This window comes from Equus asinus, chromosome 10 (genome assembly GCF_041296235.1).
Source record: "Equus asinus isolate D_3611 breed Donkey chromosome 10, EquAss-T2T_v2, whole genome shotgun sequence".
In the NCBI taxonomy this organism is placed as follows: domain Eukaryota; kingdom Metazoa; phylum Chordata; class Mammalia; order Perissodactyla; family Equidae; genus Equus; species Equus asinus.
The window spans coordinates 69828545-69852194 of NC_091799.1; positions in this window are offsets into that span (position 1 = coordinate 69828545).

Sequence of the window (23650 nt, forward strand, 5' to 3'; positions counted from 1 at the left end):
GTTTATGTAATATCTTTCTCTCAGCACTGAAATCCTTCTTCAACATTTTGTTTAGTAAGTCCAATCTATTCATCCCTCTGTAGGTGTGTATGTTATCTTAAGGATGCCTTACACATGAGTCTGCTTGATTGGACCACCAAGAATTTAGTGGTAATGATTCTTCCACCTGGCTGCTGGGCCTCAGGGTGCCTGAAAAAGGTGTGTCCCAACAAGCAAAGGCATCTCCCCTTCCGACAGGAGATAGTTTGACACCTAGTTTCTAAGTAGGTGTTACCTTAGCTGGAGGGGTGAACGAGGGCTGGGGCAGTCCAAGGGAGGAGTGTCTTGGCAAAGAGGATCTGGTTGATGGTGGAGGCTTGTGACAGACTGCCCTGAATCTCAGACGGGAGGACAGGAAGAATCTGACCTAACGGGTCAGAAATGATAACTGGTAGAAAGTGAAATTGAAGACTGGCATGCTGAAGAGATTTCCCCGAGGTCACTGACTGGCTGACACAACCATGAATAAAACCAAACTTTGACCTAAAAACCAGTCACTAGACCACATCCTGTAGAGGGAATATTCAACATCCTCAAAGGTCTAATCAGCGAACTTAGCTGGGATGTGATTTGACATATCTCTGTGTTGTCTGGGCAAGGCTAATTGAGAGTTTGTTCTCTAAGAAGTTTTTTTTTTTTTTCTCGAGTGAGCCTTAGTTTCTAGGAGAAAAATTCCTGAGGTATTCATCCCATTGCTTCTGGGAACACATATCTGGAAGAACATGTCTTAGTCAAGTAAAATTTCCACAGACAATTATAGAGCACCGAGTCTTTTCCTAACAAAGCATCTATTTCTGTAGTGTTGGTTAGTAACCGATACCAGGTAGCATCAGATAACACTACATCAAATTTCTCTGCATTTATAGTTTGACTTTCGTATATTCTGAGAAGACAAGTATGAATCACAGGTATTTAGCTATCTAACAGGTTCCCAGCATTTGCCAATCTCTGTAGTAACTTGAAATTTTCCCAGTTGGCTTCTGGCCAATGGGCCCTGTAGGCAGTATAAAGTGCTTGTAGAAACACAGTGTGTGCAGATTACTTCCAGGATCTTTGAACCCCAGGGATGGTAAGTGTTTTACATGGTAAAGAATACTAAGGAGATGTCTAGTCCTCTCCCCTGCAGCTCCAGCCTTCCCTGAGATGTAAATCTTACTCAGTATTTTGATTGAACTCATTAACCCCCTATTAAGGCTGTGGCCAATGGAGTAAGACTTAGCTTTTTCAGGGAGTTTATAATTTTCCTTCCAGAAACAGAAATCTAATGACATAATCATTGAAGAGGATTTTTCTAGAATGCAAAATGGAAAGTCTCATTTTCAGTAAAAGAGGAGAGTCAAATGCTGTATGTAGCAAAGAGTGACGATCCCGTCTATCACTTGTTGCTCATTATGTCATATTGTACAGGCTCTTTCACTCCTCTTCCTCTGATAAACCTTAGGAAAAGCCTGTCATGGCATCCAGTGAAGCTACATTTCTTAAGTATCTTCTAGGAGCAGGAAATTTATTTCTCATCACAACTCTGTGGGATGGATATTTTCAATGCCATTTTACCACAAAAACTAAGCCTGAGAGGGGTTAACTAATTTTCCAAGATCACACAGTTATCAAGAGAGAGTACTAGGACTTGAATCGGTGTCCGCCTGCCTTAAGAACCCAACCAGCACACCTTCTAACAGGGAGTTGGGGAAATAGAAAAGGAGTTGAAAGTCTGTCGTTTTTGGCTTGGCTTCACAACCAAGTGTGTGGACTTATGAAATTTTATTCTTTGCAGGGTCCCCATCTGCACACTGCTTGCTCTCATGTTATTTCCCAGATAAATCTGTTAGGGTCCTATTTACAGCTCTGGTGCCAAAGTTTCAGCCACAATGAGAGAGCCAAGGACGTCAAGGAAAATTTAAAGCAGCCATATTCAGTTATAGAACATAGAGGCTAAGAGGTTTGACACAGAGGACACTGTGTGGAAGTGAGTATTTAGGGAGATACCCAGCTGGCCCTTGCATTTTGTCTCCTAAACATCTATGTTTACTTGTTGGGTGTAATTCTGAGGGTTGTTCTGTCTCTCTAAAGCCGTTAGAGAATTTCCCGTTCTGCCCCAAGGGAGTATAACAGTGGTTTGAGGCAGCGGTTGATTTAAAGATTGCCAGGGATCCCTTTTAAAGTTTTCTAAACTATTAACTGTTCTGGGGCCTAGTATAAATTTCTGTAAAAATTTAAGATTTCACCTTTGAAGACATACATGACCTCAAGAGATGAACTTAAAAAAAAATCAGAGAAGTCACTGTTTGTTAGCTTCTCTGAATACAAGAGTTTCTGGTTTTCATTTCATTTGGGATATTTTCTAGGCATCCAAAATAGATTTAATTTTCAAAAATTTCTTTTTTGCACAGCTGTAATGGACCGTACTTGTCTTCTGCAGCATCCCATGGTGGCAAGGGGCCTGTGTAGTCTGTCAGAAGATTTACCTTTTTGTCTTGACTCTCTCATTAGATAGCTGTGTGTCCTTGAGCAAGTCACCTAACCTTTCTGAGTTTCATGGTCATCACTTGTAAATAAGGAGAATGGAGTCTTTGAGAGCTTATGATCTCTACCAGGTCTTAAATGCTGTGATTTTATGGTATACCATTTGGTTTCCTGTAAAAAATAAATCCCCAAACTAATGGTTTCCCTATAGAATTATAATACATCATATATGCTATTACTACTAATAATTCCTTGTTAATTATTTTCTAGAATGCTATGGTATGAATTCATTGGTCATTAGGAAGAGTCCAGGAACTATTATCTTACGTACGCATTTTATTACACAAACACATGAGGCAGCTGGGGGTAACTTTCATTTTATTCAAGAACGAATATTTTACTTCCCAATATTTTCACGTTGGAATGGTGATCAAGCCTTTGTTCCCCTTTTTTTTTTCCTTTCTGGCCAAATAAAAAGACATGTTGTTTTACATAGCAGGGGTGTTGATGGTGTCTGAAAGGAAAACAATCTGATTTTTGAGCATATTGTTTTTATGGGTCAGCACTTTTGTGTCTATAACAGACCGTGACTGATTAGGACAAATGGTTGTTGGATGACTCGAAGGGAGGAGAGGTTCATTCCGTGAGCGACTAGAGAGGGTAATAATTCTGAGTTTTGAGAGCTGCTAGGAGTCCCCGGCCGCTGAGCACAAGTTCTAGGACAGACACCGAGGCTTGGCAAAATCAGATCTCATTTGAAAATCTTTTTCTCACACTGGGACATGTCAGATTGTCACTTGGAAAGAAGGAATACTGATGACACCCTAATTAAAGACAACTCTGATAGGACTAAAGAGACATGATAACTAAATGCAAGGTGTGATCTTGGACTGAATTCTACACTGAAAAAAATCGTATAGAGAATATCACTGGGACAAATGACAAAATTGGATTAGAAAATAAAATTATACATTTCCTGATTTTAGTTATTATACTGTGGTTATGTCAGAGAATGCTTTTGTTCCTAGGAAGTACACACAGAAGTATTTAGGAGGAAAAAGGCATGATGTATGCGACTAATTCTTAAACAGTTCTTAAAAAATAAAATATATATATATATATATATATACACGCATAGGGATAGTAACTGATAAAGCAAATTTGCAACTTTTTTGTAAGTTTGAAAATAAAAAGTTACCAAAAAAGAAACAAAAGATAAAGACTGCCTGATTTTGCAGAATTGGGGGAAAATGTTAAGAAGTTCATCACATTCCCTTTGACCAGGAACAGCAAGCTGGTGAACTTCTAAACTAGAAATTCAAGGATTTGGCTGAAAATAAAAGCCTTAAGCTTATTGGTACCATGAAATCCTAAGTCTCACTCTCTCTCCTTACTCAACATCACAACCTGTTCTTTGGTGTCATTATCCTTTGTCCTGGATCAGTCTGGGTAAGAGCTTGAGTTAATCAGTTCCACTCCTTCGGAAAGTCTTTCTAATACCTTGACCTAAGTCAAAAGAAATATGTGTAAAATCTCCCCAGGAACTGGAAGAAGTCTTCAGTATTTTTCAAGCTAGTGGGCCCTTTTTTGTTGTAAGCCAAGGTCTGTAGATTATATTTCACTTCTCTCCCACCCAGCTTAGTCTCTTCTTCCTTTTCTCACTGTGAAGGGAAAGAAACCCAAATCCCGGCTTCTGTGAAGCCATTTGTGTGTGTGTGTGTGTGTGTGTGTGTGTGTGTGTGTGTGGTGCAATCTCAGCCACCCCAATCACCAGGAACAATACTACACAATTAAGACAGCACAACAATCTGTTGCCCTCCTAAGGGTCAAATTAAAATTGACACATCTAATCCTGTTTTCCCTAAGACTCATGCAAGTTGCAGGGGGAAGGCATTGGTGGGCCAATGGAAAGAGGGAAACATGTTAGGGTCTTTTATTTTAATGGGAGTATTTGTTTTTTCATGTGGATTTTCATTGCTCCTGGAGTATTAACAGCATAATGCTGAAGACGCCGGTCTCCTGTTTGCAATTCCCACCCAAAGAACTATCTTTGATCTCATCTGGAGTTCATATTCTTGAGTCTTGGGGAATAAAAGTCTTTTCTTACGACTTCATGGCTGTAAAAGCATGCCTCACTTGGGGGCTTCATGTAAGCTGCCTGTGAAGTCGAGGCTGCTTTGAAGGAATCTGGTCAGCTGTAACATTCCTGGAGGAGCAGAATGTTCCGAGAATGCAGTTCTTCTTCGAAACAAAGATCCACATCAGAGTCGTGAGGCTGAAGGAGGTTAGAAGGATGCCTTTGCCTTCAGGGTGTCCCATCCCAGCCTCTGGGTACCAGTCTGGGCAGGTAACTAGTCTGGGCGGCAACGCATTAGTTGACACCTTCAGGATGAACAGACAGGGAGAAACTTGTAGTCATTTTTCTTGGCAGAAGCCACAACCCAGCCCAAGTTAATTATGTCTGAGAAGAAGAATAGCGTCTGGGCACCTGCAATTTTCAATTTGGTACCTCATTTTCCAGTGCCAACTATTCTATCCAGCCATTCACATCTATCTTCACAAAGTCCCTTCCTGGTTTCACTTCAGACAATGGGCACACTGAGTTTAGAAACGTCTATATAATTGTCACTGTTTACTAAGAACTTCCTATGTGGCAGAGCTGATTAAGTGCTGTACGTGCATCCTGTCATTTAATCTTCATAACAGCCCTGTGAGGGAGGTATTATTATTGCTCCCACTTAGCAGTGTGAGAAAACTGGGGCTTAGAGAGTATCTTGCCCCAAATCACATAACTAAATCGCATGGAACTGGTGCTTGAAATCAAGCCTACCAGACTGAGAGAGACTCAAAGATTTGTATAAAGTTCTGTCTATGAATAAATATATTTTCTCTTAACATCCCTGTAAATTAGAGGGTGGGCATTATTGGTTCTGATTTCATAGCCAGACATAACTTAGGAATATTTTCCCAGAACTATCGATTTGTGAGAGCTAAGCCCGGAACTGCTTTTCTCTATGTATTTAAATCTTCTCTTTTTCTTAATAATAAATGTCACTGTCAATGTATCGTCTTTGGAAAGGTTGTGACGTAAGGTTTAGGAAAGGCTGAGAAAATTACATTCAGAAGTATATAACTTGGCTCTCTGCCGACTCCTTCCCCACAAACCATAAAAATGCTCAAGTTTCTCATCTAAAACAAAACAAAATGAAATAAAACAAACAAAACAAGAATGCAAACAAAAACCACCTCTCTCAATCCTGAATCTTTCTCTATCTCTATCTCTAGTCCTATTTGTCTCTTTCTCTTAGCAATCAAGTTTCTTGGAAAAAAAATGTCAACAATTACAGTTTCCGTTTTTTGGCATCCTGCTCATTCCTAAACCTACTGCAGTCTGTCTCTTATACACATCTCCCCACTGCACTGAAATTTCTTTGGAAAAATCGTCAGTTTAACCAATGTCAAACTCAATGGGTCCCTCTCCCATTTTCAATACTTCAGAAAAGTTGAAAGAACTATACAGTGGATACCCATATACTTAGCACCTAAATTCTATAATTAATGTTTTACTATATTTTCTTTGTCTATCTATCCCTCTATCCATCCATCAATCCATCTACTTCAAAGCAAATTGCAAATATCAGTGTACTTCACTCCTAAGCACTTCAGCATGTGTATCATTGACTAGAGTCCAATACATTCTTTTTAGTATTCTTCTCTTCTGAAGTTAATTTGGCATGGTATCTTGTCACATCTCTATGTTGAAACTCCCAAATCCAGCCTTAACCACTCCTGACCTTGGTATCCAATTGCATAATGAACGGTCAATTATCAGAGTCTCCTTGTAATTCTATTTTCCTTGTCATTGTTGCTTCTATACCTCTATGGCCTTTCTCTTTCAATATATTTTCTGTCCCTTTTTCTTCTACCCAGTCCTTAAACATTGTTTCATTTTTCTGACTTTGACTATATTCTGTCATATGTCTATCATTTCCCTGTATCTTAGATTTGATTCCCCAAGAAACAGATTATAACATGGAGATTTGCATGTAGGAATTTTCTTGGAAACTGCTCTTAGGAACAATACAGAGTGAAGGAAGCAGGATGCTCTTATTATACAGGCCACAGCTGATTCCAAGAAGAACCCTAGAGTTTGGATAGCTCTTCAGAACTGTCCCACATCAAGGCAAAGTGACTAGGCATTTACCCTTACATCAAACAGTGATTGGAAATCTAAGGTCCACCTTGTGTCTTTTTGCTGAGACCTCTGTGGTGTTATGCTAAAACCCAGACTTTGGGAGACCACTGCTGTGAACTGTTATGTAGCATAGCTTGCCCTGGTTAGAGACTGCGCTGTCTCTGAGAATTCTTATTTGCTCAAGGAATCCTACGTGCGTGCGTGTGTGTGTGTATCTATCCAAAGTTACCAATGAGAAACCAAGGTATTCAGGAAGAATCTGTGGAGAAGGACACGTCTTTATCACTCACTAACAGAGGGGCCCTGAAGTGTGCCTGGACTGGGAAAAGGGTCTGTCACAAATGGCAGTGTTGCCTGTGTACTGCAAAACTCCGGGGCTTGCCTTTCATCTCATAACTAAACCTGTTACTGTCCCATTCAAATCATCTGTCTTACTCAATTATTTTATGAGACAAGCTCACACTGTTGAATTTTATATTTTGCTTCTCCTCATTTTTATTCTTACCGATGTTTTGTCTATCTTGTTCTATCTTGTCTATCTTTGTCTACTCTTTCTATCATTTATTGAGAAAGAGTATGTTGAAATCTCTCACTATGATTGCGGGTTGTCTATTTCTTCTTTTAAGTTCTATTGGTTTTTGCACTGTGTATTTTCAAGCAGTTTTTAAGGTGCTTATGTATTTATGATTATTGTATCCTTTTGACTCCTTTTTTATTATTAAATGTCCCTCTTTATTCCTGATAATATTTCTTGTTCTGAAGTTTACTTTCTCTGATATTATTGTAACCACTTCAGCTCTCTTTCTTTTTTTTTTTTTAAAGATAGGCATCTGGGCTAACGAGTGTTGCCAATCTTTTTTTTTTTTTTCTGCTTTATCTCCCCAACCCCCCCCTGTACACAGTTGTATATCTTAGTTGCAGGTCCTTCTAGTTGTGGGATGTGGGACGCCACCTCAACGTGGCCTGACGAGCGGTGCCATGTCCACGCCCAGGATCCAAACCCTGGGCTGCCGCAGCGGAGCGCGTGAACTTAACCACTCGGCCACGGATTCAGCCCCTGTTTCAGCTTTCTTATGCTTAGCATTTGCATAGTATATGTTTTTCCGTCTTTTTACTTTTAACCTATCTGAGTCTTTTATTTAAAGTGAGTTTCTTGGAAACAGCATATCATTGGGTTTTGTCTTCTTATTCAACTAGGTGATCTCTGTCTTTTAATTGGAATGCTTAGACCATTTACATTTAATGTGAATGTTGTATAGTTTTGTTTAAATCTACCATCTTGCTATTTGTTTTCTACCTATCCTATATCTCCTTTGTACCACTTTTCCTCTTTTCTTGCCTTCTTTTGGATTAATTGAATATTTTGTATGATTGCATTTTCTCTACTATTAATTTATTGATAATAACTCTTTGTTTCATAGTTTTGGCAGTTGTGGTAGGATTTACAGTATACATCTTTAACTTATCACAGTTTACCTTCAAATAATATTATACCACTTTGTAATTAGTGTGAGAATCTTACAAGAATATTTGTTTATTTTTCACCTCCTATCCTTTGTGGCATTTTATATATAAGCCCCACAATACAATGTTATTATTATTGCTTTAAACAGTTATTTACTTTTTAAAAGAGATAAAAAATTCTTTATATTTACTCACACACTTACTATTCTTGGTGCTCTTTATTCCTTTGTGTAAATCCAAATTTCCATCTGGTATCATTTTCTTTCTGCCTGAAGAACTTCCCGTAGTGCAGCTCTGTTGGTGATGAATTCGCTCAGCTTTTGTTTGTCCCAACAATCTTTATTTTGCCTTCATTTTTGAAAAATATTTTCACAGGATGTAGAATTCTAGGTTGACAGTTGTTTTCTTTCATCACTTCAAAGATGTCATATCACAAAAAGCAAGCCCTAGAGTTTTGTGTTACACAGCCTGCATCACCATATGTGGCAGTCCCATGTCCCAATCCAGGCACCCTTCAGGGCCTCTCTGCTAGTGTGTGATAAAGCTATGTCCTCCTTCCCCGATTCTTCTTGAATCCTACTGGTTTTCTACTGGCAACTTCGGCTAGAACACACACACACATTTCCTTGATCAAATCATAATTCTCACAGACAGCACAGTTTATTTCCCTATTAAAACAGAGAAAAAAATTTTCTCAAGTCAATCTTATCTGCCTGTGGCATTTTACGTAATCATGCAGAGAACATTCAATTCCCCTTTTTTGATGTTCTGGGTTCCGTACTATGTCTTGCCTTGCACAAGATATTGGATTAATAGTATGAATAGATAACAGAGTTATCTTGTTCTAATGTCCTTTTTTGCTTACACAAAGAATTGGCAACAATTTTGAAATGGTAGCTTTTCCTTACATCACGCAAGTTCTTAATCTGCTCCTAATGGGAGGCCATGTGACTGTGTGTTTGTTTTTCACATTTAATTACATTTGTATAATATCATTCCTCTTTCCTTAAAGATAGGGCTAATTGTTCTCTCCCTTGGGGTCTCACTGTATCCTGAGGATCGATCATAACACCTATAACACTTCACTGCATTTGTTTCTTTACACTTCACTTTTTATACTGTGGATCTTTAGAAGAGAAGAATCTGTCATTTATTTTTGTTTCCAGAACATTGCATAATGCATGAAACTCAATCTCCTAAGAAACATTTGTTGATTGAGTTAATGAATGAATGAAGTCCTACATAATTATTTTGGTGCTCTTGCCTGAATCCTGATATTAATAAAGGAGATATGATGGTCAGTATTGTTCAGAGTTTTGCCTTTAGCACTATCAGCATGGATTTGCAATATGCACAGTCAGTCAATTTTGTGACGTTAATATGAAGATTGCAGCAAGGAGTATATTTGATGAAATAAAACTGTGATCTCTGGGAAAATCTTTCAATGTAATCAAAATACTTGGAGAAAATCCGTAGTTGCTTTTTTGAGGATGTCTGGTGTTAAAAAAATAAGAAAGATCAAAGATCTAGGAGGAACTGGATGGAGAAGTTATTTGAAGTGGTTAAATTCCTTAATGCATAAGACGGAGCCGTGACATAAAAATGTACAAAAAGGGATTGGAAACATGGCAGTGGTGTAGATCCTTTGAGAATTCAGGCCTATTCATTTATATCTCTCCAGAGTGGCGCCAGGAGGGTCAAGAAATCAGGGCAGAAGAGTCTCTGCTATCTCCTTTTTTTTTATTGCCTGGAGTCCAAGTGGAATGCTTCGGCACAACCCTAGAGACCAGTAGGCTGTCCAATCTAAATATATTAAAAGTTACCCTTAGGAATGAACAGTAGCCCACTGATTCTTGATGTAGTCCACAGAAAATTTACTTTGTTTATTTTATAAACTGGTCAAGTATCCATCCACAATTTCCAACGTTAACATCATAGAAGTAACACAATAGGATTCATATATGTGAAACTATTTGGAAAAGAAAAAGGAAATCGAACATTGCTGTATGCATGTTACCAATGTCCTCCAGGGAGGACATTTATTGGAGGTAAACAGGGATGTTCCAAATTTTGTGTAATTTAGTTTGGGAGTTGTTCGTACTGAGAGAACCTTGGCAAGGACTATGAACTGTGGACTCAGACTTTATTTTTCAGAAAAGGAACAGTCTTGCATGTCAAGAGGACAACAGAATTAACACTATTCTGCCCACTTTTTGGGTCACATCTGTGCTGCAGATTTGGCTGTCAGTTGAGTAGTCGCATTTCCTGATCTGGGAAAACATGGTCATGAGTAATTATTATAAATACAGTCTATGTAAATGCACACATGTGTGTTCAAACACAAGCATAGATGCCCTCACATGCACCTCCTCATCAATGGTGCTACAATTCTAACATAAGCCAGGCCTTTTAAGTTGTTATTTACATGTTTATTTTTTCCTCCAAGTGACTGAAATTCAGAAGTTATCTGTAAACTAGCTGTAGCTAGAGCCATAAACTCAGAAACTTTCAGGACACTGTGTATTTTAAATTGATGACCCTAACTTTTGCTGTGTTATGCTGGTTTGTTATATTTTACTGTTGTATGCAAACAAGTCAGATTGCATGTAATGTAGTTCTGGGACATGTGCAACTGACAGACTTCTTTAGATATGATTTATAGGGCAGTAGTGGCCTTTCCAGCATATGAAGTAAGATCTCAGCCTTCAACTGAGAGGTCTCAGTGATGGTTCTCAGTGTGTCCTGTCTTGGAGCCTTGCCGTTGTGCTCACATCAGACTGTATTTGCAATTATGGATCTTCAAGATGGAGTGTAGCTCATGCTCAAACAAGAATTATTCTTTCAAGTATATTTTAAAACATTCTAAGTCCAGAAATCCAGTTCCCCTCACATCTGTTTCTAAGAGACTAAATAACATGCTCTTGACTTTCTTGAAAATTTGCATAGTGATTTAAAATATGTTCTCTGGAGTTAGAGAGCTTGACTTTGTAAGCTGGTACCACTACTTATAAGGTTCCTATTTTCTCATTAGTGATATGTGGCTATTAATGCCATCTAAATCATAAGGTTATTTTGAGGAATGTGTAAAGTGCCTCTTACAGGGCTTGGTACCTGGTAATCACTCAATAAACATAAGCTATCCCTATTATGATTAAAACAATTATTATTATAGTTCTACTACAAGAACAGTTTAAGCAATATTTGTCATCTGTGTACTCTCTGAGAAAGTAGTCAGGTCTGTTGAGGTACTGGCAAATGTCTAGCTTCATGGAAGATCAACTAAATATAAATTGCAGTGTTATGTTCATCTCAGATACAGGGAAAGAAGCTAGATATGGCTATAAATTTCACTAGGGCTTTATAATTTTTTTAAAGCATAATGATATGAGAAAGCTAAGTCAAATAGAGCATTATGAAACCAGCACTATTTTAATATTACATTAGCAATTACATGGGATTATCCTAGAGTGATTTCTAAACAACTTACTGTATAACCAAACCAGTGCATTTTGTGCACACATACGCAAGCATACACTTGCACGTGAGCATGTAACATCAAGTCATTGATTTAGGAACAAAGACTCCCCGAGGGAGTTTCGAAAACTCTGCTATGTCCCAGCATGCTATTCTATATTTTATGTCCATTTCTGAGTCAGCAGAAATGTGTGTAGAATCATATAAAGTCTGATAACTCCCCTGCTAGTCCATGAAGCCAGAACCCACATATGGGGGTGGTGTGAATTACTTATCCTATCCTAGGTCTGGAATATGTCATTACCACAAAATTCATTCCCTATGCAATCATCAGGGCCGATGGTAATATAAGAACAGTTGGGGCATGAAACCACAGTAAATTGTCAGGATTGTCTAGCATATGGTGGATCAGACACAGAGGTATTGCCTTCTGATCTCTGGGGAAGCAATATTGTACTGTAGGCTGGGCAACAGGCCACTAACTTGGGGGCTGAAAATTCTAAAATAAATTCTGAAATTTGTCCCTAACTTGCGGTGTAATCTGCAGCTAGTCACTTGATTTCTTTATGTGTGGAGGAGCAGACACTCAGAGGCCTATTTATATGGTTGCAAACAGTCTCCAGAAGAAGCGTGAAGGCAAACTAGGGAGCCTCATTCCAAAGTCCTCAGACTGTAAGGACCAAATCAAAAACTGTTCCAGTAAGGAGAGAAGGCTATCCAGTCCCACTTAGCCTACCACTGCATTGTGGGAGGAGGACGATAGACCAGCTGTTCAACTCTCTTTGTACCATGGAGTGGCATTCCTGCCACTGGTACGGATCTGATGACCCCTTTGCTCAGGGCATTGAGGGATAACGGCAATCAGCATAACATAATGGTAAAGAACTTGGGTTTCAGAGACAGATGGTCAAGTGTTTGAATCCTAATTCTGCCATTTACTGTTGCCTGACTTGGGCAAGTCACTTAACCTTTTTCAAACTGTCTGCTCATCTATAAAATGGGAAAAATAATGGGATCTTCCTCGTGGTGTGGTTATGTGGATCATAGGAAATCCTTGGTATATTGCTTAGTTCATAGCTGTTAATAAATGTAAGGTGGTGCTGCTGTTATACATTCAAATGGGTGAGGTAGTTACCATGAAACTATAACTCAGACTTCATAGGGATTAATCCCAAAGGGATTCTGAGGATTATCTACCAGGAGGATTCTGTGAGCCCAGGAAAACAGAGTGAGACTTTGAGGAGAGTGGATGATCAGTTAATGTCAGCATTATGCGATGTTGTGGGTAATTTCCAATCCTGAAGCAGTTTAACAGTATTTATTCTCAGAGGTTGCTGCAAAATGTAAATGAGATAGGGTATGCAAAATGCCAAGCACAATGCTTGGTATGTAGTAGGCACTCAAGGACAAAATTTTTCTTCTTCTTCTTTTATTTCTTGGGTATACTTGCCTTGGACCTGCAGCTTGGGTTTGTCTCAGGGTAGCTGGTGCCGCTGTAGGAGCTGGCTCCATCTCAGGGGTTCACGGCAAGTGCCTGGGCCCAAGGTGGAGTCTGCCTGGAGGACTCCTGGGCTATTGGATTTGTTACAAGACCACTTTGGGCGTAGGATCCTATTAGAGAGAGGCAGTGTGATATATGAGAAAGAGCCTAAGGAAAGCTACTCCAAAATGTTGCATTCTAAGCTTAGTTTCACCACTTACTGGCCTTGTGACCTGAGTATTTTACTGATATTTTCATAAATTTTTGCTCTTTCATCCTTAAGATGAAGGGAATACTTTATGCCATAGAACCTATGGCGATAGTATAAAAATCAAAAGTGAAAATGCGGCTTAAGGAGAGTGCTTTGAAGACGGGAAGCAGATAAATAAATGGAAGGTGGGAAGTAAGTATCAACCCGGAGCCCCTCAAGCAGGACAAACCTAAATCTCTATCAAGTTGTCTGAAGAGGTCGTGGATAACCTCAAACTCGATTGTTCCTCCTGAAACCTCTGCTTGCACTTCTCATATGCATCTAAGCTTTAGACAGTAGCTCGACTCAAATGCCATCTCCTCCATTAGGTCTCCTTTGATCTCATGCCCCCACTCCCTCAATGCTGGAAGTACACTGCCAAGATCTCTAAGAGTCTATAATCCTTTAGCCATATGAGCGCTGTCCACTAGAAATATAATGTGAGCGACATATGTAATTTTACATTTTCTGGTAGGTGCATTAAAATGTTAAAAAGAAACAGATTGGAGTAATTTTAATATTCCACTTAGTTAAATAAATTATGTTTTATTTAATGTTAATATTTTCTTTATGCCAAGTATTATAATTTCAACATGTAATCAAAATAAAAAGTTTTAATGAGATATTTTACATTGTTTTTTCCATATTGTCTTCAAAATCTGGCGTGTACTTTACACTTACGGCACATCTTCATTTGGACAAGCCAAATTTCCAGTGCTCGATGGCCACAGGCGGCTAGTGGCCAGCATGGCGTCAGCACAGGTATCTATCTTTCATGTGGCATTGAGGTGTGTCTTGTACTTGAAGTATTCATGTAAAGGCCACAGATGTGTTATGGATTGTGGACTTCTTGAGGGCAGTATTGCTGAGTGATTTGTCTTTGTTCTCATCACAATGCACAGCACCTCATTTTGCATGTAATAGGCACTCAGTGGATTAAATGGATTAATGTATTAACAAGGGGATGAATGAATAAATGAATGAAAGAAATGGAAACCCTGAAGAGACAGTTTTTTTCCTCTGAGAAATGTTACTTTATTGATATAGTCAGGTGATCTCTTAACATTGGGCTTCTACTGCTCAATTCAAGTATTGACCTCGTACCTACTATAAATAAGGCATGTGCTAAGTACTACAGGGTCTATCATGTTGAATAAAGATACAGCTCTTGCTCTAAATGACCTCAGTTGCAGTGATCCCTTAGGTTAGGGATAAATTGCAGTGTTCTATGTGCCGACTTTGGAAAGGGAGACAGAACTCATCATGTTGTTCAGTAATCTAGGATCTTGCACACCTAAAGAGTTAAGGGTACTTGCCTAGAAATTTGCCAATTTAGCTGTTCCAGACAACTTTCATAAAAGATGCGTTTTTTCCCCATATCCTGTCATTTTAGAGGCAAACAAAATGAGAGAATGTTCTAAATCCACATTACTAACTTGCAGTAAGTCATCCCTGAGGAACTTAAGAAGTTATTATTTTGTGCTTCAGGGGAAAAAATTAACACTGAGTGCTATAAATATATCAAGATCTAATCCAGTTCAGTGGTGTGGGCATGTAAATTCCCTGGGGGAGTTTCAAAATCCATGTTCTGGCCCTGAATACTTGGTTACGTCTTCGGACTTTTAGTCAGTAAAAAATGTGTACTTGTCTGATGCCTTTCCTGAATTGGGAGTTCTTTGAGGATCAGGAATATCTATCTATCTATCTATCTATCTATCTATCTATCTATCTATCTATCCATTTATCTATCTATCTATCCATCCATCTATTTTCCTACCTGTCTACTATCTTCTATTCAATCGTGCACCTAGAACCATTCCTGGCACATATTGAGAGTTTGACAAATGTTTGTTGAGTGAATAATGTAAAGTAAAATCCATGATTTTAATTTGTGATTCATTATACATATCCTCTGAGATTAGTAATCTGCATTTTTCAGATGAGGAGAAAATGTGAATGACCAGGGTCATGCATACTATGCATTTTCTTATTCATGACTAACCATGTTCACGGATGTGTGGCATACTTTCCTATAATGTTTTCATTTCCTCACACCTTTCCCCTTCATATGACTCACATTGTTACAACCCTTACGTATTAATCATTTTGAAACCACAGTGCTCTGAATCATTGATGGGTCCTGGGTTACAATGAAATACATCCACTAAGAAATGAGAGCATTTCTAGGAAACATCTCTGCACCACGTGGCTTTTTTGATAAGGTTCCAGGCTACCAACCTGAGTCCATCTAGAGGAAGGTACTATAATCGATCTTCAGTATTGCTGTAGGGAACTAAGAAACACAAGAGTAGTTATGAATACTGGCAGAGTTTCTCAAGGCTATTGTGTAAGTGTGAATGTACTGCCTTTTAAACTTATTTCAACCACTTTATGCTTTTTATAATTAAAGGCTATAGTATATGAGTGAGAAATGAGTTTTTACACAGCAAGCCTATAGTGGACATCAAACTTGGTTTTCTTTTCTGGCTCCAGACTCATTTGCGTGTCATTAGGCACTGAACTCCCATGGTTTGTTTCTCGATATAGAACTTGGTTGTCAAAGCCTCTTAGGCTCGAAGTCTTTAATCTTCCTATCTAACCATCTTCACATAGGTTATGTTTGTTTTCGCAAACATACTAGTGAAAGATTTGAAGCAGTTTGGGCTCCGTTAGAGAGAAATTTGCTGACTGAATAACTGAATGGACTATTGGAAGGCTCTGGAGTATGCGTATTACTGGTTGTGAGATCAAAGGCTGTATAATCTCCAGTGATGTTTGTGTCACAATGTACTGCCTGCAGACTGGGGATGTTACACATTGCATCAACCTCGAATTTTAAGGCACTCTACATCTTTACGTGTTATTACTCATCATTAGTACCTCAGCACTTTGATTTTTCACAGTTAAGGAGAATTTGCTTTTAATTTTTTTAAAAATATGTAATACATGAGCCAATTTTTTGGAAACTTTAGCAATATCCTCTGGGATTATAAAGCTCTGCAAGATCTCAACTTCCTCTTGAGGCAATTTGGTAAAACAGCATATGTTGCCGGAGTACTGAAAATTGGGATTCATAGCTTATAATGAAAACCAACATTATCATTCCACATGCTCTTATCCAAACCTATTCTGTGGGTCTAGTTATTCCCTGCCCCGGCCCGTATTCTTCCCACTCACTCTTAGAAATCTTTTCCCTTTCAGGTACAAGAGCAGTTTCATTTTAGGATGACTATGTCACACCTACTGTAATAATTAAAAGTCACACAAACTCTGGGCCTCAGTCCAAATTAAAGCTTGGGTTCTTGTAATTTAGGCCTGCTTCAGCCAGCCTGCAGGCGAAGGGAGAGCTGGTGGCTTCTCTCGTTCCCCAGCCTTGTTCCTCTCTTCCTCTGCTCCCCTTTCCTCATGTTGTTTTGGCTCCTGCAAAGTGGTGGAAAGATCGGGGCAGGAGAATCATACTCGTGGACACAGTGGCAACGTGGCCTCGAGTTCCTCTGGTTGAGGGAGTTGTTGAAATCAACCTCTTTGCCCTGGGCATGATTTGTGGCTCTCCAGAGATGTCACTGCAGGGCCCCCTGGCGCACGGCACTTGACTCAGTCAGAATCTCGCCTTCAGCTGGTCACACGACCTCCGTAATCTGTTTCTTTCCTAGCAGATGCCCTCTTAGGTGCTGTTGTGGGTTGAATTGTGTCCCTCAAAAAGATACATTGAAGTCCCAACCCCTGACACTTGTGAATGTGACCTTCTTTGGTAATAAGATCTTTGCAAATGTAATTCACTTAAGACGAGTTCGTTAGAGTGAACCCTGAGCCAGTATGCCTGGTGACCTTATAAGAGGAGAAGACAGGCACACACAGGGAAAACACAGTGCGATTACAGAGGCAGAACTTAGAGTGAGGAAACTGCCAGCTAAGAAGCACCAAGGCTCCACAGCCACCACCAGAAGCTAAAAAAAGGCGAGGAAGGATTTTACCGTAGACTCAGAGCGAGTGTGGTCCTGCCAACACCTTGATTCCAGACTTCCAGCCTCCAGAAGTGGGAGAGAATAAGTTTCTGTGTTTTAAGCACCCAGTTTGTTAAACGTTGTTACAGGAGCTCTAGGCAACTATTCCAGACAGGATCCCTTTTGAGATGAGTCCATCATGACGTTCCCACTGCAGGTTTCCCATTTGGTCTCCAGGAATGATGTATCTCGAATCTGCCATTGGCAAGAAAGCAGCAACTTGCCAGCTTTGCAACTTGGGTCTGTTTTCAAGGGTGAGTCAGGTAGCACACAGTAGGCTGTGTGTCCTAGCCTGCAGGGGGCGCACTTTCCCCCATGGGCCCAGGAGGAGGAACTGTCAGTGAGCCAACACCCTTTAATTCCCAACCATTGCAGCCCTTTCACAGCCTCTCTCTGGTATTAGGCTGCAGGTAAGAAGCATATTTTGCAGGATCTGTCCAGGTCATTTAGCACCTCACTTTCGAGATTGGGAGTATTTGTTCCTGTTGTTTTAATTTTTGCCTTTTTGGAGCCTCCACCAAAACTGAAACAGAAATGTCCCATTTTAACATTCTGATTCGAGTCTAAACTAATTTATGCTAGATTTTCAAGTTCATTGATATTAAATCAATGAACTTGAGTGTCGTTTTAAGTTTAGAAAATCTCCTCTATGAGGGCCGGGCCTGTTGCTGAGTGGTTAGAGTTGCATTCTCTGTTTCAGTGGCCTGGGTTTGCGGGTTCGGATCCCAGGCATGGACCTTCTCCACTCATCAGCCATGCTGTGGAGGCATCCCACGTACAAAGTAGAAGAATATTGGTACTGATGTTAGCTCAGGGCTAACATCTTCCTCATCAAAAAAAAAAAAAAAAAAAAAATCTCCTCTTTGTGTTTGTAGTGTTCTCTTTCTGGTTCTTGTTACTTATATTTGTTTTTCTTTTTCTTTTTCTTCACCAAACTTTCTAACCTCTTTTGTATACCATATTAGTCTTTTTAAGGAATCAGCTTTTGATTTTATTGATAATTCTACCAATATATTTGTTATTGTCAATTTCATCTATTTTTTGTTTTAACTTTTCTTAATTTCTATCTTCTTTCTTTGGTTTATTTGACTGTTGCTTAACTTCTCAAGATGGAGGTTCAGTCAGTTCTTTTGAAATTTTTTTCTAAGAAGTGTGTTTTTTTGTGAGTATCAGTTTGGCTGTGTGGCAGACAGGCCCATTCAGGGTTCATCTGCTCTGCCTTTCCTCTTTCGCACTTCCTAAGAGGACCTTGTATTTGCTTAGGAATCTTTGCCACACTTAGAAATATAGGGCTCTTACTTTAATTCTTTTCTAAATAGTTTTTAACTTCCATTGGATTTCTTCTTTAATCCAAAAGTTATTTAGAAGACTGTTTTTTCTGGCTGACACTTTGGAAATGCTGCTGACTTTTTGTTGTTACCTTTTGGGTCACCGACCTTTTGATATTCACTTTTTAGTTTTAATTGAATTTGTTTTATTGGATTTCAATCAGTTAATATGGTCTGTATGACCTGCTTTGGTAATCTGTCAACATTTCCTAATACGTGGTAAATTTTTGTGAATGTTCTATGTTTTTGAAAAGAACTTATGTTCTGTTTGTTGGGTACAAAATTTTATAACAATTTGTATGTTAAGCAGTTTAATTGTGTTTTACAAATTCTCTATATCCTTATTTGTTAATTAATTTTTTAAGATGCATGTGTTAAAAATTTCTCACTGTGGTTGTGGAATTGTCAGTTTTCCTTTGTATTTTTATAAGATTTTGATTTCAAGAGTAAGTTGTTAGGAGCATAAGTATGCATGACCATAATAAAGTTTTAATAGATTTTATGTTTTATTACTATGAAATATCTGTCTTTGTTGTCTTTTAATAATTTTTATCCTGAATTCGATTTTATCTCATATTGTTACTATATCTGCTATTTAAAAAAATTTGTTTTGTTGTTGTAAGAACACTTGAGTTCTACCCTCTTAAATTTTTCGGCAAAGGAAACAATCAACAGAGTGAAAAGGCAACCTATGGAACGAGAAAAAATACTTGCAAATCATATGTCTGACAAGGAATTAATCTCCAAAATATACAAGGAACTCCTACAATTCAATAGCAAAAATAACTAATAATCTGATTAAAAAATAATCTAAGGACTTGAACAGACATTTCCCCAAAGATATACAAATGGACAACAATATATGAAAAAATGTTCAACGTCGCTAATCATCAGGGAAATGCAAATCAAAACCACAATGAGATCACTTCATACCTGCCTGGATGGATGTTATCAAAAAGCAAAAGACAAATATTGATGAGGATGTGGAGAAATTGGAACCCTTATACACTATTGGTGGAAATGCAAAATGACGCTGCCTCTATGAGAAGCTATATCTGCTATTCTTTTATTAGCATTTGCTTAGAATACGTTTTTGCCTTTCTTTATTTTTACCCTCTCTGAGTTGTTTCATTGTACTTGGATCTCTGAAAAAGAGCATATGGCTGTAATGTTTCCCCAGTGTGAGAATCTTTGCCTTTTAATACATGAATTTAACCCAGCACAATTTATCATGATTACTAATCAACTTGGATATGTTCTTGCAATCGTGTTTTATGGCTGTTCTTTTGTATGCTTTCTTGGTGTTTCTTTTTCTTACTGCTTTTTATGTGATTTAGCTCTCTTTGTTTCTTTTTTCCTCTAAATGGTTTGGAAGTAATATGTCCTAACTCTTAGCGGTTAGCCTTAAGTTTTTATTTTATTTTATTTTTTAAACAATTAGAACTTTACTTTATTTCAGAGTAAGTTTACAGTTGAAAAAAAGATATTTACTAAAGCCACCACATTATTCATATGGACAAAACTTTTATAGCAAAACCTCATCCATGAGCATTAGTAATCTGAATACTATATGGGTATAGAAGATATTTAAAAAACGGAAATGATATATTCCAAAGGCTGTAATAGGCACAATATAATAAGTGTATTTAAACTTATAAGGAGAATCAACAGCTAGCATTGAGCAGCATCTATATTTCTCCTCCTAGGACAACAAGACCATTACCCCTCTTTCTGATGTCCTCCTTGTTTTTTGTCACATACCTCTCACCTCTTTCACTTTCTTTTTACCCTCTGCAACCCTTCAGCATCCAATCAATCAGTTTTACTTGCTTTTCCCTCCGTGGAGTAGGGTAGATGGGTTGGGGGAAGCATAATTTCAGGTTCTTCAGTTCCTCTGCATCGCTGGTGGAGGACTTAAGTGCTTAAAGTCCTTGAGACCGAAATTATTTAAGGTATAACTGTCCCTTGATAATATTGACAATCTCTTTTAACATAGTTTTGATGAATTATTTACTCTAACACAGTCTTTGTCTCTATTCTTCATCTAAACAAAGATTCAGTCCCATGAACCCAAGAGAAGGGAATGTAGAGAGAACAAAAAGGGGAGTGGATAAACCTCTTTCATGCCACACTATGGAAAACAGTATGGAGATTCCTCCAAAAATTAAAAATAGAACTACCATATGAGCTGATGATTCCACTTTTGGGTATTTATCCAAAGAACACAAAAACATTAATTTAAAAAGATATATGCACCCCTATGTTCATTGCAGTATTATTCACAATAGTCAAGACTTGGAAACAACTTAAGTGCCCAGCAATAGATGAATGGATAAAGAAGATGTGGTATATATATACAATGGAATACTACTCAGCCACAAAAAAGATGAAATCTTGCCATCTGTGACAACATTGATGGACCTTGAAGGTGTTATACTCAGTGAAACAAGTTAGATAGAGAAAGCCAAATTCCATATGATCTCATTCTTGTGGAAGATAAAACAACAACAACAAAAACAACAACAACAACAAACAAACACATAGATACAGGGAATAGATTGGTGGTTACCAGAGGGGAAGTGGAGGGGAGGGCAAAGGGGTAAAAGGGCACATTTGTATGGTGATTGATGGTAATTAGACTTTTGGTAGTGAATATGATGTAGTCTATACAAAAAGTCAAAATATAATGACATACACTTGAAGTTTACATAATGTTATAAACCAATGTTGAAAATTTAAAAAAAGATAAACTAGAAACAAATAAAATGTATTTATCACAAAATAAACTAAAAACAAAGTAAAAAGACCAAAATCAGGGGCCGGCCAGGTGGCGCAGCGGTTAAGTTCACACATTCCGATTCTCAGTGGCCTGGGATACACCAGTTTGGATCCCGAGTGTGGACATGGCACTGCTGGGCAAACGCCATGCTGTGGTAGGCATCCCACATACAAAGTAGAGGAAGATGGGCACGGATGTTAGCTCAGGGCCAGGCTTCCTCAGCAAAAAGAGGAGGATTGGCAGTAGTTAGCTCAGGGCTAAACTTCCTCACCTAAATATATAAAACCCTAATATCAAGACTGCTTCTGAAAACATTAAGAAACTGAACATGATATTAAAGATAATTTGCTGAAAAATACAAAAATCTAATGTATATAAAAAAAGGTGAACGTCATTGATAAGTAGTGAAAAACAAACTGAAGCCACAATGAGATGCCACTTATAATTTTTGTTTATCATATTGGTAAAAAAATTTTTTTAAATGAGTGAAGATACCAAGTGTTGATTGTTGAGAGCACTACAGATTGGTACAGTCTTGTAGATAGATTGGTACAACATTTAAAAAATTTGGTTATTTCTATTAACAGTATTTCTATTAATCTAAAATATAAATAACATAACCCTAGGGGACCAGGAGCTCACTGCTAAGAACTGATCCCAAAGAAGTAATATATTGACTATTTAAGGATATCCTTCCTTTCCTTCAACAAATGTTTTTGACTACCTACTAAATATCGGGCATATTCTGTGTGTTTGAGATACACTTGTGAACAAAACAGAAATCCTTATTCTTGTGGAACATGCATTTTCAGAAGGGAAATCCCCAAAATTGAAGCAATTATTATTATTATTATTTTTAAGTATGCTTTTTGGCGAGGAAGATTGGCCCTGAGCTAACATTTGTTACCAATTTCCTCTTTTTTTTTTCCTTCTCCCCAAAGCCCCAGTACATAGTTGTATATCCGAGTTGTAGATCGTTCTAGTTTTTCAGTGTGGGATGCTGCCACAGCATGGCTTGATAAGCAGTGTGTAGATTTGCACCCAGGATCTGAACCAGTAAACCCTGGGCTGCTGAAGTGGAGCATGCAAAGCCAATTACTCGGCCACAGGGCTGGCCCCATAAACAATTATTTTTTAACTACTCTCAATTTTCATCTCTAGGATGTGATATTAATTGGATGGGAAGGCATCCATAAATAGCCAAAACCAAAGATGTTAATGATGCTGATTCATTTAAATGTAAATGAAATATTTTATAAGACTATCAGAAATATTTAAAATATTTTGACAAAAATCCAGAGATAAAAATCATATTTTATTTTATTTTAGATTCTTTGTGTTTTATTTAATATGTTAGTTAAAACATATAACAAATCTTATCATAAAATATTTATTCTAATTTGTCAGTTGTCTTATTTCATCTCATAGAATGATGAATATCATTTAATATCTTAACATTGACTGATATTCATTTAATATGCTAACATTAAATGATACTCATTTTATATTTTCATTCCTTTATTAGTATTTTTATATTTTGAATTCCTTATTAGTATTTTTATATTTTCAATCCCTTGGTTAGAAAAAATATATGTGCTATCTACAGGTCTTAATAATTTTTAACTCCATGTATCTTTCTCTTTTACTATCACATAGGTAAGTTTTGATCATGGGGTATAATTAAATTGCTAAAATTATTTTTTACTTTTGTAAATAATTCATATTTAATTATTCTCAAAGCCAAATGCTGAAGTTTGATGCATAAACATATATATTTATAATAACATGTTTTAGTAACACAAAACATTGCTTTTTATTACGAATTAAGTAATGAGAAAGAGTATATTGGTTGATATTTTTATAACACATTATAAATGGATACATTTATTATATTAGTTCTACGCCATAATAATCTTGACTTTATTGCTTTTAGTAATCTATCTTATAATATGTTCTCTATAAGTTTATTTCTGCATGGTTTTATAGTCTGTAAAACTCACATTAACATGTTTATTTTAACCTAAAAATAAAGTTAGTTTTCTTTTGAATTTTAAAGTTTTTTTAAAAATCTTTTTGACCTCCTACACCCATTTTTCCCACCAAAAATAAATTTAGGTTTTTTTCTGATAGAAAATAAGTCTGACTTAGCTGAATGCTTTGCCAACTGAGTTATA